Source organism: Chiloscyllium punctatum, chromosome 27 (genome assembly GCF_047496795.1).
Source record: "Chiloscyllium punctatum isolate Juve2018m chromosome 27, sChiPun1.3, whole genome shotgun sequence".
Lineage (NCBI taxonomy): Eukaryota > Metazoa > Chordata > Chondrichthyes > Orectolobiformes > Hemiscylliidae > Chiloscyllium > Chiloscyllium punctatum.
Window position 1 is genome coordinate 14,799,052 of NC_092765.1, and position 14,962 is coordinate 14,814,013.

Here is a 14,962-nt window from a genome sequence, read left to right on the forward strand (position 1 = left end):
CCCATTAGTATTCACTCTAACTATATTCCTCATAGCTTTATACACATGTATCCTCTCAACCTTCACTGCTTTCAGAAAACCAACCCCAGCCTATCAGATCTTTTTATACAGCTCATACCCTCCAGCTGAGGCAGCATCCTGGTAAGCCTCCTCTGCACCCTCTCCCTAGCACAATCACATCCTTCCTATAGTGTCGTGACCAGACCTGCACACAGTGTTCCAGTTGTGATCAAACCAGTGTTTTATGCAGTTCCAGCGCAACCTCCCTGCTCCTGTATTCCATGCCTCAGTTAATAAAGGCAGCTATCCCATATGCCTTCTTAAACATGTTATCAACCTGATACGTTGCTACCTTTAGTGACCTGTGGATCATCAAGGTCTCTTTGATATTCAGTACATTGCAGGGTCCTACCATCATTGTGTAATCCCTTGCCTTGTTAGCTCTCGGCAGGAACATTACCACACGCTTTTCAGAGTTGAATTCCATTTGCCATTGCTCTGCACAGCTGACCACTCCATTGTTAGCTTCTTATGGGTTACAGCTATCCTTCTCAATATTTACCACCCTGCAAAAAAGTAATGTCATCCACGAACATCTTGATCACACCCCATATATTTAAATCTAAGTTATCAAACCAAAAGAGCCCCTGTCACAGAAACATCCCTCTGCTTCCTGCAGCCCTCACTCCATTTTGGATCCAAAGTGCCACATTGCCTTGGTTTCCATGGGCTGTTACTTTCTTGACCAGCCTTTCTTAAAGTCCATGTAAACCAAATCAACTGCATTCCCTTCAGCAATACTCCTGGTTACCCCTCCAAAAAGAATGGATCTTCTCTTAACAAATCCATGCTGACTATCCCTGACCAATCAGTGTCTCTCCAAGTGCAAATATATTTTGTCTCTCAGAATTCTTTCTAACAACTTGCTCCCCACCATCATTGAACAAATATTGTATTGTGATTAATAAAATAATTAAAAATAAATCAATAACCAGTGGAGTTCTATTATTCAAAATAAAAAGATTCCTACCAAATATTTGAAGACAAATTTGTATTGATGTAATATGGGAAGCATGGTTGCTCAGTGGTTAGCACTGCTGCTTCACAGCGCCAGGGACCTGGGTTCAATTTCATCCTCGGGTGACTGTGTGGAGTTTGTGCATTCTCTCTGTATCTGTGTGGGTTTCCTCTGGGTGCTCCGGTTACCTCCCACATTCCAAAGACATGTACATTAGGTGAACTGGTCATGCTAAATTGCCCATCGTGTACAGGGATTTGTAGGCTACGTGCATTAGTCAGGGGAAATATAGGGTAGGGGAATAATTTGGTTGGATGCTTTTCAGAGGGTCAGTGTGGACTTGATGGGCCATATGGCCTGTTTCCACATCATAGGGATTCTATGATAAACAAACTAGGGTGAAAACCCCTCCTGGTAAAAATTGGGCATTGTGAAAAAAACATTCCTAACCTGTCCAATTTAATAATGAAATACTGTTGTATGTTTGGACCAAATAGAACAGATATGCTTATTATTTTATATGCTACACTTCCCATTTTTCAATACTCCATCAACAGTGTCAAATCACTCTTAAATTTAAGTTACAATGTCTACTACTTTGATACCATGATGAAATATGATATAATCACGTGAATAGTGACTCAAGTTAGCATAGAAGAATCTAATTTCAGTAAAGCATGTATATTAGCCAGATATGTGAGGAGACAGAAGGTTGCCAGTATAACCTCAACATTTAGGAAATTAGGAAGAGATAAAATGAATAATCATAGACCAGTTAGCCTAACGTCAGTAGTGGTAACCTCATTAAGGCCACAATATGAAATAAAATCGATACTCATCTCAAAAGTTATTGGATAATTAAATATAGCCAGCATGGGTTAGTAAAGAGCAAGTCAAGTTTTATAGATTTAATAGAACTGTTTGAGGAAACAACACAAAACACTGAAAGATTACTCACTGGATGGATATTCTATATTAGATGCTAAAATTAAGATGATGGTATTAAATGAAATGTGTGGTGACTTGGATAAGGAACTAGCTAAAAGATAGAAAAAAATGAATAGTTCCCAGTGAATGCTTTTCAGATTAAAGGGATGTGAACAATGGTGTTTTAAAACCATTGCTCCTAAACTGGCTAGTTATCTAATTGGGCGATAAGAAGCGCAATTAGCACTTGGTGTAATAGTAAGCAGCATTGTGAAATTAAGGACGTTGTGAAGTGATTGAAAAGTGGACATTGAAACATTAGTCAATGTGCAGGCAGATGTTGTATGAAAAGTAACGTGAAGCTACATTTTGGAATAAAAAATAAGGAAGAGGAGTATACGCTGAATTATAACTAAATAAATAAACAGAGTAGGAGAGCAGAGATCACAGATGTTTCATAAGTCTGTGCTCCTTCTCCCAGCTCACAATCAGAAACTGAAGAGTGAGGATCCAGTACAGAAAGTCATAACTGTTAGTTCGAGGTAATGGGTGAACTCCTACGTGACTGCTTGGAGTCGGTGATGAGAGTCATAGAGTCATAGAGGTGTACAGCACAGAAACAGACCCTTCGGTCCAACTCATCCATGCCGACCAGATATCCCAACCCAATCTCGTCCCACCTGCCAGCACCTGGCCCATATCCCTCTAAACCCTTTCTATTCATATACCCATCCAGATGCCTTTTAAATCTTGCAATTGTACTAGCCTCCACCACTTCCTCTGGCAGCTCATTCCATACACGTACCACCCTCTGCGTGAAAAAGTTGCGCCTTAGGTCTCTTTTATTTCTTTCCCCTCTCACCCTAAACCTATGCCCTCTAGTTCTGGACTCCCCACCCCAGGGAAAAAAACTTTGTCTATTCACCCTCTCCATGCCCCTCATGATTTTATAAACCTCTATTAGGTCACCCATCAGCCTCCAAAGCTCCAGGGAAAACAGCCCTAGTTTATACAACTTCTCCCTATAGTTCTCCCCAAACTTCTCAAATCCTCCAACCCTGGCAACATCCTTGTAAATTGTTTCTGAACCCTTTCAAGTTTCACATCTTTCCGATAGGAAGGAGACCAGAATTGCACGCAATATTCCAACAGTGGCCTAACCAATGTTCTATACAACCACAACATGACCTCCCAACTCCTGTACTCAATACTCTGACCAATAAAGGAAAGCATACCAAACGCCTTCTTCACTATTCTATCTACCTGTGACTCCACTTTCAAGGAGCTATGAACCTGCACTCCAACATCTTTGTTTATCAACATTCCCTAGGACTTTACCATTAAATGTATAAGTCCTGCTAAGATTTGCTTTCCCAAAATGCAGCACCTCGCATTTATCTAAATTAACTCCATCTGGCACTTCTCAGCCCATAGGCCCATCAGATCGAGATCCCATTGTAATCTGAGGTAACCTTCTTTGCTGTCCACTACACCTCCAATTTTGGTGTCATCTGCAAACTTACTAAGTATACCTCTTGTGCTCTCATCCAAATTATTTATGTAAATGATGAAAAGTAGTCTATCCTCGAGACACTCCACTGGTCACAGGCCTCCAGTCTGAAAAACAACCCTCCACCACCAACCTCTTTCTTCTATCTTTGAGCCAGTTCTGTATCCAAATGGCTAGTTCTCCCTGTATTCCATGAGATCTAACCTTGCTAACCAGTCTCCCATGGAGAACTCGTCCATATGCAAGAACTCAGCAGCTAACCTAAGTGAGTATGCCACTACCATCACAGACTTCATTAGTAAGTTTCTAGAGGACTATATGCCAAAGATGTTAATCTGAATGTTCCCCAACCAGAAACCATGGATGAGCCAAGAGATGCACTCCCTACTAAGGTCCTGGTCTGAGGCATTCAAGGCTGGTGACCCTGACCAATGTAGGAAAACTAGGTATGTTCTTCACAAAGTCACCAGGACACCAAGAGACAATACCAGCCAAAAACTAGAGTCCCAGATTAACCACACAAGCATACGTCAACTGTGGCAAGGCTATGAGATATAACGGCTACAAATCAAAGTTGAGTAGAATCGTTCACAACAATAGATTCCTCCTCGATGAGCTCAATGCATTTTGTGCTCGATTTGAACAGAAGTTTCAGTAAAATGATGTCCCCTGCCCCAAAAGGGTTGGATGCCCGTGCCCACAGTCACCGCTCCCCCCACCCCCACAAGGGGCAGACTGGCCTTCTCCAGAGTGAACCCACAGACAGTGGCTGGCCTGGATGGAGTTCTGGGTTGTGCACTCAGATCCTGTGGGAACCAGCTGGCAGGAAAATTTGCAGACATCTTTAACCTTTCCTCACTACAATGTGAGGTTCACACTTGCTTCCAAAAGACCACAATCATCCTGGTGCCAAAGCAAAATCAGGCTGTGGGCCTTTAATAACTACCACCTGGTGGCTCTGACATCCATTATTATGAAGTACTTGGAGAGGTTAGTAATTGCACACATCAACTCCAGCCTCCCAGATTGCTTTGGTCTGCTACAGTTCACCTACTGTCACAACAGGTCCATGGCAGAAACCATTTCCTTGGCTCTACACTCATCACTGGAACCTCTGGATAACAAGGACACCAAGATCAGACTCCTATTTATTAACTTTAGCTCCACCTGCAACACAATAATTCCAACAAAACTCATCTTCAAACTCTGAGACCTAGCACTCTGCTCCCCCTCTCTGCTTCTGAATCCTCGACTTCCTGACCTATAGACCACAATCAGTAAGGATAGGCAACAGCATCTCCTCCATAATAATCAACACAGGCCTGCAAGGCTGTGTAATCAGCCCCTTACTATACTTCACATATACACATGACTGATTAGTCAGTTCAGCTCTAACTCCATTTACAAATTTGCTGATGACACCATCATCGTGGGTCAGAACTCAAACAAGGATAAAACAGAGTACAGGCAGGAAAAAGACAACTTAGTGACATGTCGTAATGAAAACTATCTCTCCCTCAATGTCGGCAAAGTGGAGGAGCAGGTCATTGACTTCAGGAAGCAGAGTGGGGGACACACCCTTGTCTGTATCAATGGTGCTGAGGTGGAGGTCATTGACAGCTTCAGGTTCCGAGGAGAAAATATCTCCAAATGATCTATCCTGGTCCATCCACATCAATGCTGCAGTCAAGAAAACACATCAACACCTCTATTTACTCAGGAGGTTAAGGAAATTCAGCATGTCAACAATGACTCTTATCAATTTTTATAGATGCGCCATAGAAAGCATCCTACTTATGGGCAGAATGGTGGCTCAATGGTTAGCACAGCTGCCTCACAGCACCAGTGACCTGGGTTCAAGTCTGTGTGGAGTTTGCACATTCTCGCTGTGTCTGCATGGGTTTCCTTTGAGTACTCCAGTTTCCTCCCACAATCCAAAGATGTGCAGTTTAGGTGAATTGGCCATGCTAAATTGCCCATAGTGTTAGGTGCGTTAGGGGTAAAATATAGGCTAGGGGAATGGGTCTGGGTGGATTATTCTTCGGAGGGTCTGTGTGGACTTGTTGAGCCGATGGGCCTGTTTCCATATGGTAGGGAACCTAATTTAAAAATAAAAATAAAATCTGTCCAGATGTATCACAGCTTGGTGTGGCAAATGTTCTGCCCAAGACCACAAGAAACTATAGAGTTATGAACGCAGCCAAATCCATCATGAAAACCTGCCTTTCTTCCATTGACTCAGTCAGTACTTCCTGCGGCCTCAGGAAAGCAGCCAACATAATCAAAGACCCCTCTTACCCCAGTTATACTTTCTTCCACCCTCTTCCTTCCCACAAAAGTTTGAAAATGTGTAACAGATTTAAGAACAGCTTCTTCCCTGCTGTTATCAGACTTATGAATGGACTTTTCATATACTAGAGTTGACCTTCCTCTGCACATTCTCTGTAGCTGTAACACTATATTCTGATGTACTTAGGTAAGGGATGATTTGTCTGGATAACATGCAAAGCAATACTTTTCACTGTATCTCAGTACACGTGACAATAATAAATCAATTCAAAGCAAGAAGATAAAGTGCTCAGAAAAAATGTATGGAAATATAGTTTTAGTAACTAACAGAATGGAATATAGGAAGAATTAAATAATACAAAAAATATCTAAATCATTGTTAAGCTACAGTTAGAACACTTCTTGTATTTTTTTTGAGTTGTAAGTGTCACTGGCAAGGTCAACATTTACTGGCTATCCCTAATTGCCCTCAAATTGAGTGGATTGCTCAGTCATTCAGAAGCTAATTAAAAATCAAGCACATTGTTGTGGGTCTGAAGTCATACATAGGCCAGACTGGATAAGGACAGCAGATTTCCTTCCTTAAATAACATTAATTAAACAGATGGGTTATTACAACAATCAATGGCAGTTGTAATGGTCATTATTATTGAAATTAGCTTTATGTTGCACAGTTATTAACCAAATTTAAATTCAATCAGCTATCCTAGTGAGAGTTGAACCTGAGTCCCTAGAATACTAAACTGGGCCTCTGGATTACTCATCCAGCTCTCCCAGAGTCCACGTTTGGGAGCTCTACTTTAGGAAGACTCAAAACTTATGTGTTTGCAGCAAAAAATATTCACAAAATGATGTCAACAATCAGAGCTTTTAATTCTGAAAAGCGGCTTAAGAAATTGTGACCTTTCACTAGAACAGAGATAGTTTAGTGAAGGTTTGTTCAGTGTGTTTAAGATTATGACAGATTTTGATAAGGTTCATAGCTCCTTGAAAGTGGAGTTGCAGGTAGATAGGATAGTGAAGAAGGCGTTTGGTATGCTTTCCTTTATTTGTCAGAGTATTGAGTACAGGAGTTGGGAGGTCATGTTGCGGCTGTACAGAACTTTGGTTAGGCCACTGTTGGAATACTGCATGCAATTCTGGTCGGAGGATTGGAGGATTTTAACTATCAGGAGAGGTTGAACAGGCTGGGGCTGTTTTCCCTGGAACGTCTGAGGCTGAGGGGTGACCTTAGAGAGGTTTATAAAATCATGAGGGGCATGGATGGGATAAACAGACAAAGTCTTTTCCCTGGGGTGGGGAGTCCAGAACTAGAGGGCATAGGTTTAAGGTGAGAGGGAAAAAATATAAAAGAGACCTAAGGGGCAACCTTTTCACACAGAGGGTGGTACGTGTATGGAATGAGCTGTCAGAGGTGGTTGAGGCGGGTACAATTGCAACATTTAAGAGGCATTTGAATGCGTATATGAATGGGAAGGGTTTGGAGTGATATGAACCGGGTGCTGGCAGGTGGGAGTAGATTAGGTTGGGATATCTGGTCGGCATGGATAAGTTGGACCAAAAGGTCTGTTTCTGTGCAGTATAGCCCTAATACTCTATGACTCTAATAAATAGGTAAATCCCTTTGTACTGTTCACTGAGCTAGTAACGAAAGACTGTAAAGAATGACTGAACAAGGCTGTTAACACATGAAATGTTTATCGAATGGGATTCAAAAAAAGAGTTTGTTTATAGTAATGAAACCTTCACATTGAAGATCAGTAAGTCCTAGTTGAGAAGGTGGTGGTGCTGTATCAATGTTCAGGGGACACAGGTTAAAGTCACACCACAGCCGAGACATGACTCTGGACTCACAGCCATATTGTGTAGCTTAACTCAAGGGTAATGAGAGATAGGCAACAAATGGCTTGCCCAGCAGTACCTACATCCTATGACAGAATATTTTAATTTTGAAAAAAGGTATCTATCAAAAAGAAAGAGAAGGCATGTACTTGTACAATACCTTTCAAGACCTCAACACCTCCCACAGGGCTATATTATTTTTGAGTGGATTTTGATGAAGACTAATGTAATAAATATCCTAAGAGATATCTGCTAATGTAAAACAGTTAATATGAATTGGGATACTGGTTTGAGAAGAGTAGTTGTCAGGAAGAGATTTCAGTATGGCATTTGGCACTGCCCCAGGAGAGATCCAGGACCATTGGTCGATGGGAATATAGGGACATGGATGAACAAATGGTTAGTTGGTCAGCAACTGGGTGTTGCGCATAAGTCAGTATCTGGTTGATAAGACAGTCATTTATAGAGTTGCTTTGGAGTTGGAGCTGTTTAATATTTTTATGAATGCTTTAGAGAAAACATGGTTCCATAAATGTCAAAATTTGCAAACCATGCCAAACTCTTGAGAAGTGCCAAATTATAAGTGCCTCTGCCTGCAAATTCAAAAACATCTTGACAAACTTGGTTAGTGTCTAAAAAATGGCTGGTGTTATTTAATAAGGGAAATGTAAGGTTATGAGATTTGGCAAATGGTAAGTTCAATGTGTTTTATAAGTGAAGTGAAAATATGCTTTATTTTTGGAGAAAGAGAGGGAACTTGGGCTTTTAGTGCACAGATTATTAAAACCATCAGGGCAAAGTGTCTAGGCTTTTAAAAAAATGCAAAGCAATTACTTGAAAAGATAACAAATGGCATAATATATAAATCAAGAAATAGCATTTATAATTGTAACGTGCCATGATAGGACTATTGTTGGATTAATTGTGAAGTTTTGATATCCCTACTTCTGAACACTATTTAGTTAATGGGATTGCAGAGAAGACCTAGAAACTTGATCCCAGATCTTACAAAATGCTACCATGCTGTCACTATATTGTATAAGGTATCTGTAGTGTATGAAGTTCTCAGCAATGTTGCTCACCATGTGGTAGATTTGCTACCACCATCCTCTTTCATGGTAGGGATCTATAGGCTTAGCACTTGGCATTCTAGCAAGATGAGTCTCTTGCCTTAAACAAGACTGCAACATTTAAGCGGCATTTGGATGGGTATATGAATAGGAAGGGTTTGGAGGGATATGGGACAGGTGCTGGCAAGTGGGACTAGATTGGGTTGGGATATCTGGTCAGCATGGACGGGTTGGACCAAAGGGTCTGTTTCCATGCTGTACATTTCTATGACTCTATGACTCTAAGACATATGTTATTCCATAATAGCAATCAGGTACAAGTTTAATTGATGATAGACTTTGCTACAAAGACGATAAAGAAGACCCATACAGTAATTATTACTCCTTGAATCTACTAAACTGTTCTTCCATCAAGTTCATATGACACCTTCATAACCCTTTCAGTTGCTCACACCCTCACATTTGATGCAACTCTTGGACATGGATCATCAGGGAACACTTGGTTGGCTCTATTCCAGCAACAGATTAGAAACGATTATCACCAATATGTAAATGTGGACACTTAACTTGAAGTATAATTATTTTACTCATTATTTTAGCAGAGGATCTAACCCATTTAAATATTCATCTATATGTATCACAGACAAAAAAATTTAATCAAGTAAGATGCATGGTCTTCATCACTAAACGATTGGATTCCTAATATTACTTTGAACTATAAAATCAGAAGTTTATGGAATCAAACCCCCTCAAGGCCTTGAAAACAGATCCCAGGCTGATGTTTCACCATACCAGCTGAGGGACCACTGTATTGTTGGAATTAGCAGCTTTTAGATCAGATGTCAAAACTAACACTTCATCTGCCAGCTCAGGAAGAAGCAGAAAGATCACATTCTACTATTGAAGGACAGCCTGAGATTCCTCTCAGAACATCGGCTAACACGTGTCTTGCACACAACACCTCCAAAGTAAAATGACTGGTCTTGCCTCTCATTATCACTTGGGGAATTTGCAGTGCACAAAATATCCATCATGCTTTTTTTATCAGCATAGCAACAGTGACAACAATTCCAAAGCAATTCATTAGGGGATAGAGTGCACTGCCTGGAAACATGATAGAGGAAGGTACAATAATCGTTGTATTTTTATTTGGATAAAAATGGTGTGCAGCGATAGGTGGAAAAGGCAGGAGATTGGTACTAGGGAATAAAATTGGTGCAGGCATGATTGACCAAACAGTCTCCTTCTGCACTGTAACTATTGAGTGATGCTGAGGTACGGAACCCTGAATGTTCTGAGGATGTGAAAGATGTTATACAAAGGCAAGCTCCATTCACATAGCTTTGAGGAAGGAGAGGTGAAGAGGGATAATTAGATAGTTCCACCAAAGGAGATGAATGGCTTCATTCAATGATGTACCATTATAATGCACAACATGAACGGACGAGCCCATGATGCTATTGCATATCTTTGCTGGATTTGATAAAAAAAATTACCCTATTTATTTCATGGGACAATGTTTTCTTGACAATAGCAAAGAAATATTGCGGAATGACATTAAGCATTCATCCATTGAGGCTGTCATTACCAGTGTTGGGAGTAATATTTGTAAACACAGCGCTTATTTTGCTGTGATTCTGATCAAGTTAGTATTATGATTGGAAACCTTTTGACATGTACAGATGGACCTTTCCTTTGTGTATGGTGGATAGATTTGCTTGCTGCACTGATAATACCATCACATATGAATGGTATGAATAAATGAACAGCCTCATCTGCATGCATTGGAATCCAAATTGGATCAAATTCAGTTTTTATTTCCAGTTAAGCCACTAAGGCCCAATTTAGACCCGTTTAAATTCTGGCAGTCCTAAGTGATGAGAATAAAGCTTTATAAAATTGTGTCAACCCAGATTGCACTGCTGCTTGTTTATATATTTACATAAGAGGCACAATTATAATCTTTGTGTGATCTTTCAAAAGCAGAGCTTTCTACTTAGAGTGTGCAGTGTAAGTTTGATGTTGCCCATTGGTATAGTTAAAAGAAGGAAACAGTTGTTCTATCCACAAGCCAGTGGTGTATCTGACAAAGCCAGAGGCTGCTTGTGAGGTGGCCAACTGTCTCTCATCAGGCTTGTCATTCCATGTGCTTCTGGGCTTCAGTGCACAGCTCTGGATGTGATTCTTTTATTATTCATTTTTAAGATGAGAACATTGCTGGAAAGGCAGATATTTATTTCACTTGCCTAATTACAGGAGCAGTGAGGGAGTGCATTTAAAAAAAAATGAATAGGCAAACCAATGGAAAGACGTGCCTAAGCTATTTCATAGGAGCGTGGTCCAAATAAAAAGTTATTAAAGTGTTGAAGCTGAAATCGAAGTTGTGAGGCAATTGTTAGCATATTACTGATTATGCTATTGTGTAATATTAATTATATGATAACTTTTAGTTCAGATATATTAAAAAATACAATTTTAAAATATTTTCTAATGTGAAAATCCCATTTTGTGACATAATCATTCATTCCAACTACTAACAGCACATGACCAAAATGAAAAAGAATTTTTTGTGTGCAACAACTGATTCAGTCCTGGCATGCTGTGCCCAAATGTGAGTAGGTTCAAGTGTGACTTTCAAAGAGGAATTGGCACGAGGGGTATTGGATGATTTACTTTTGGATAAAAATAATGTGGGGCAAAAGGCACCCACCTTTTGGCAGTAGGTAATCATGCTCACTTCAAAAGATAGCTCAGGTTTGATAGGGCTGAATAGCCTTCTCCTGAACCAGGTCAATTCTGTGACTCTGTGAAATGACGAGTGGTCAATAATGAGAAAATCCAGTCGATAAGTGAATGAATTCATCGACCATGCACCCAGCAGGATACCGGAGCCCTGATTTTCTAATGTACACTCTCATTGGTCTGAATCGTAACTTGAAAAAATTATTGGATTGGGTTTGTGCTAGTGGTTAAAGTGCAAGATGTCTGGCACAGGAAGGGAACATGGCCGTTTCCAGGTTTAAAAGAGGTTGGATGAAAAAGGGCAAACAAATAATTTTCAGGAAGTAAGAGGAGGCTAATGGTCTGGCAGGTGGGTTTGAATCCCATCATGGCAGATGGTGAAATCTGAATCAATGAAAATTCAATCTTCACCACTAGTTTAATGGTGACCATGTAACTTTTGTCATAAACACCCATCTGCCATCCTCACCTGGTCTGACTCCAGACCCACAACAATGTAATTGACTTTTAGCTGCCCTGTGAATATGGCCCTAGCTAGTCAGTTCAACTGGCAATTAGAGACAGGCAATAAATTCTGGTCCAACCTGTGATACACACATCCCATTAATGAGTAAAAAACATCATCATTTAGCTGTTAAAATTAGCTCTTTCATTTTAATAGACATTTTTTTAAGTCATAGGCAACTAAGTGTTCCAGTTCTGAGGAAGGATCTCACTACCTGAAATGTTAACTCTGATTTCTCTCCACAGATGCAGCCAGACACGCTGAGCTTTTCCAGCAAGTTCTATTTCGTTTAAGTTTTCCAGACTGTGGGAAACACAGGAGGACAATGTAGGGGTGAATAGCAGTATTGATAATCCTGAGCAGGCAAATCAGGAGGAATAGAACATAGAACATAGAAAAGTACAGCACAGAACAGGCCCTTTGGCCCATGATGTTATGCCAAGATTTAATCCTAATGTAAAATATAGTAACAACCTACGCACCCCTCAATTCACTGCTATCCATGTGCATGTCCAGCAGTCGTTTGAAAGTCCCTAGTGACTCTGCTTCCACCACCACCACTGGCAACACATTCCATGCATTCGCAACTCTCTGTGTAAAAAACCTACCTCTGACGTCTCCTTTACATAGGAGTGCTTCCTCCTGATCCAGTGATCTAACCAGTGACGTTCTGCACAACTGCAAACTGGCTGCTTCTACCCTTCATCCTCAAATCATTGTACCCTCCCTGGATCATTACCAGTCTCCAAAACACACTCATATCACCATCAGATACCTTGCTCCCCCACCATGATGATAACCCTGCCCCATCCATCCCTCAACTATCATTGATTCACCCCTCCAACACTCCAAGCAAGGGTGAAATTTGACACTAAGAAGGAGATATTATGTTAGCTGACTGAAAGTTTGGTCAAAGAAGCAGGTTTTAAGGGGCATGCTAAAACAAGAAAGAGACTTGCTGAGGGGAGGGAATTTCAGAGAGCTTAGAGTCTAGACAGCTGAGTTTATGGCTACCAAAGTTTTTTTGATCTGTGGGCATCAATTGGAAAACCAGCATTTATTCACAATCCCCAAATTCCCTTGAATTTTTTTTTAATATCAGAGGGTAGTTAAGAGTTATCCACGTTCTGTGGGCCATGAGTTACAAATTGACCAGACCAGGCAAGCATAGTAGATTTCCTTCCCTAAAGACCATTAGTGAATCTGATGGGTTTTCAAATTGGGAATGATTGGGCATCATTAGCTGTGCTCAGTTCCAGATGTTAATTAATTGAACTCAATTTCACAACCAACGAGGGTATGGTGAGATTGGAGCCTGTAACTCCAAAGCATGAGACAAGGTCACTAGACTACTAACGCATTACCACTTACACCCCAGCATTCCTCTCTGCTGGAGCAGATAGGGTTGGGGTGAATTCCATAAAGGGATTTGAAACTCAGGATGAGAATTTTTAAATCAATTTTGAAGACAGCAAAAATGGAGAGAGACAGAAGAGCAGAGAGTCAGAGAAAGACGGATTGAAGGCACAATAAGCTTCTATCAAGCAAAATATGTTGACGTTTGTTTGTAAACCTGAATTTGATCATCATGGTTTGTAAATATTGATATGTTTTGCCTTTGGTAGATCATACATTCCAGACCATTATTGTACACTAAGGTGGCAGTAATTAGCTTTTACCTCAAGTCAAACAAATGTATTGGAATGTGTAATTTTCCAAGGGTTGTTCATTTGGCATGAACCTTGAAGCTACCTCGCCAGCACATAGATAGCAGATGGACTGGGAAGATGAGACCAAGCTGTTACTGTGTAACTGATGGACTCCTGCAACGTTTTTGTTCATTTTCAATTTATCAGACATTTCTGTCACATCCGTGAAAGGCTGAACTATTCCCACACTTTGGAGTTGAGATGAGGTATTGCTAACTGATTGAGCCAAAAACCTGTCTCGTACCATCTGCTTTAACAGGTTCACGAATTGTAGATAATAAGTTATAAAGTGCCCCATGTTAATATGTTTATTATTGGCCTGCTTTGAGCACTACCATTTTCACAGCAAAGTACACCTGCAATTCAACTGCACCCCTCCAAGCGAGTATAAGATGACCTCATTATATTTGCAGCAATCTGGTTTAGTCTCGTATGTGGATTGATGTACTGTTGGTGCGCAAACATCCCATTTCATGTCAATAATAAAAATTGTTGTAACCAAGAAATTTATAAACTTTACTCATTATAAGCTCGATACTGTTAGGTGGTGGTCTCCAGCTGACAATTGCTTGTGAAACATTGCATTGAGAATCTAGGGCAGTCAGCAAGTGTTAACCACCTTGCATTATTGCTTTTCTCTGCCAAATACTTGTCTGGTGGGAGGATTGGACAGACTGGAAAAAGAAACCTCTACTACGCCATTGAGGGTATGGCAAACCAGTTACAGATAGGAATGGATTGAACGGAGAAATGGATAACAACGGTTATCTGTCAGCCAAGGCAAGGTACCCTCAAAATTATTATAAAGTGTTAAAGAATATTAATGTCACAGAAAGAGGCCAGTTGGCTGAACAAATTCAGTTGGCTTACGCTCCACAAAATACCCTTCCTACTTTTCTTCATTTAACTCCTTGGTGCCAGACCAGAGATGTTGTTAATTTGTAAATAATGACTTCACAGAGTCTAGTGTTACTACATTAGTGAATTTGAAAGTTCTTTTTAATGAATTGTGAACCTATTAATGTGTTTCCGTGGTAATAAGGAGTCGCGAGTTGTGAGATTCCATTTTTATTTCATGAGAGAAAGACAACTCTCAAACAGATGTTTCATCTTTCATACATCGGATCTGACAACAGCCTGCAGTTTACTGTCACACTTACATCTCTTGGAAGATGTGTTAGTGCTAATTACAGACAGAATATTCAATATAAAAACAGATAAGAAAAATGATAGCAGATAGTCAAATTGAAACCCTGCAAATGAGGAAAATAAAAAGTAACAGCAGTGAAACTATTAGTTTGGAAGCTAGCAAGAATATTTAATTGGATTCACAATTACGCTATAATATAT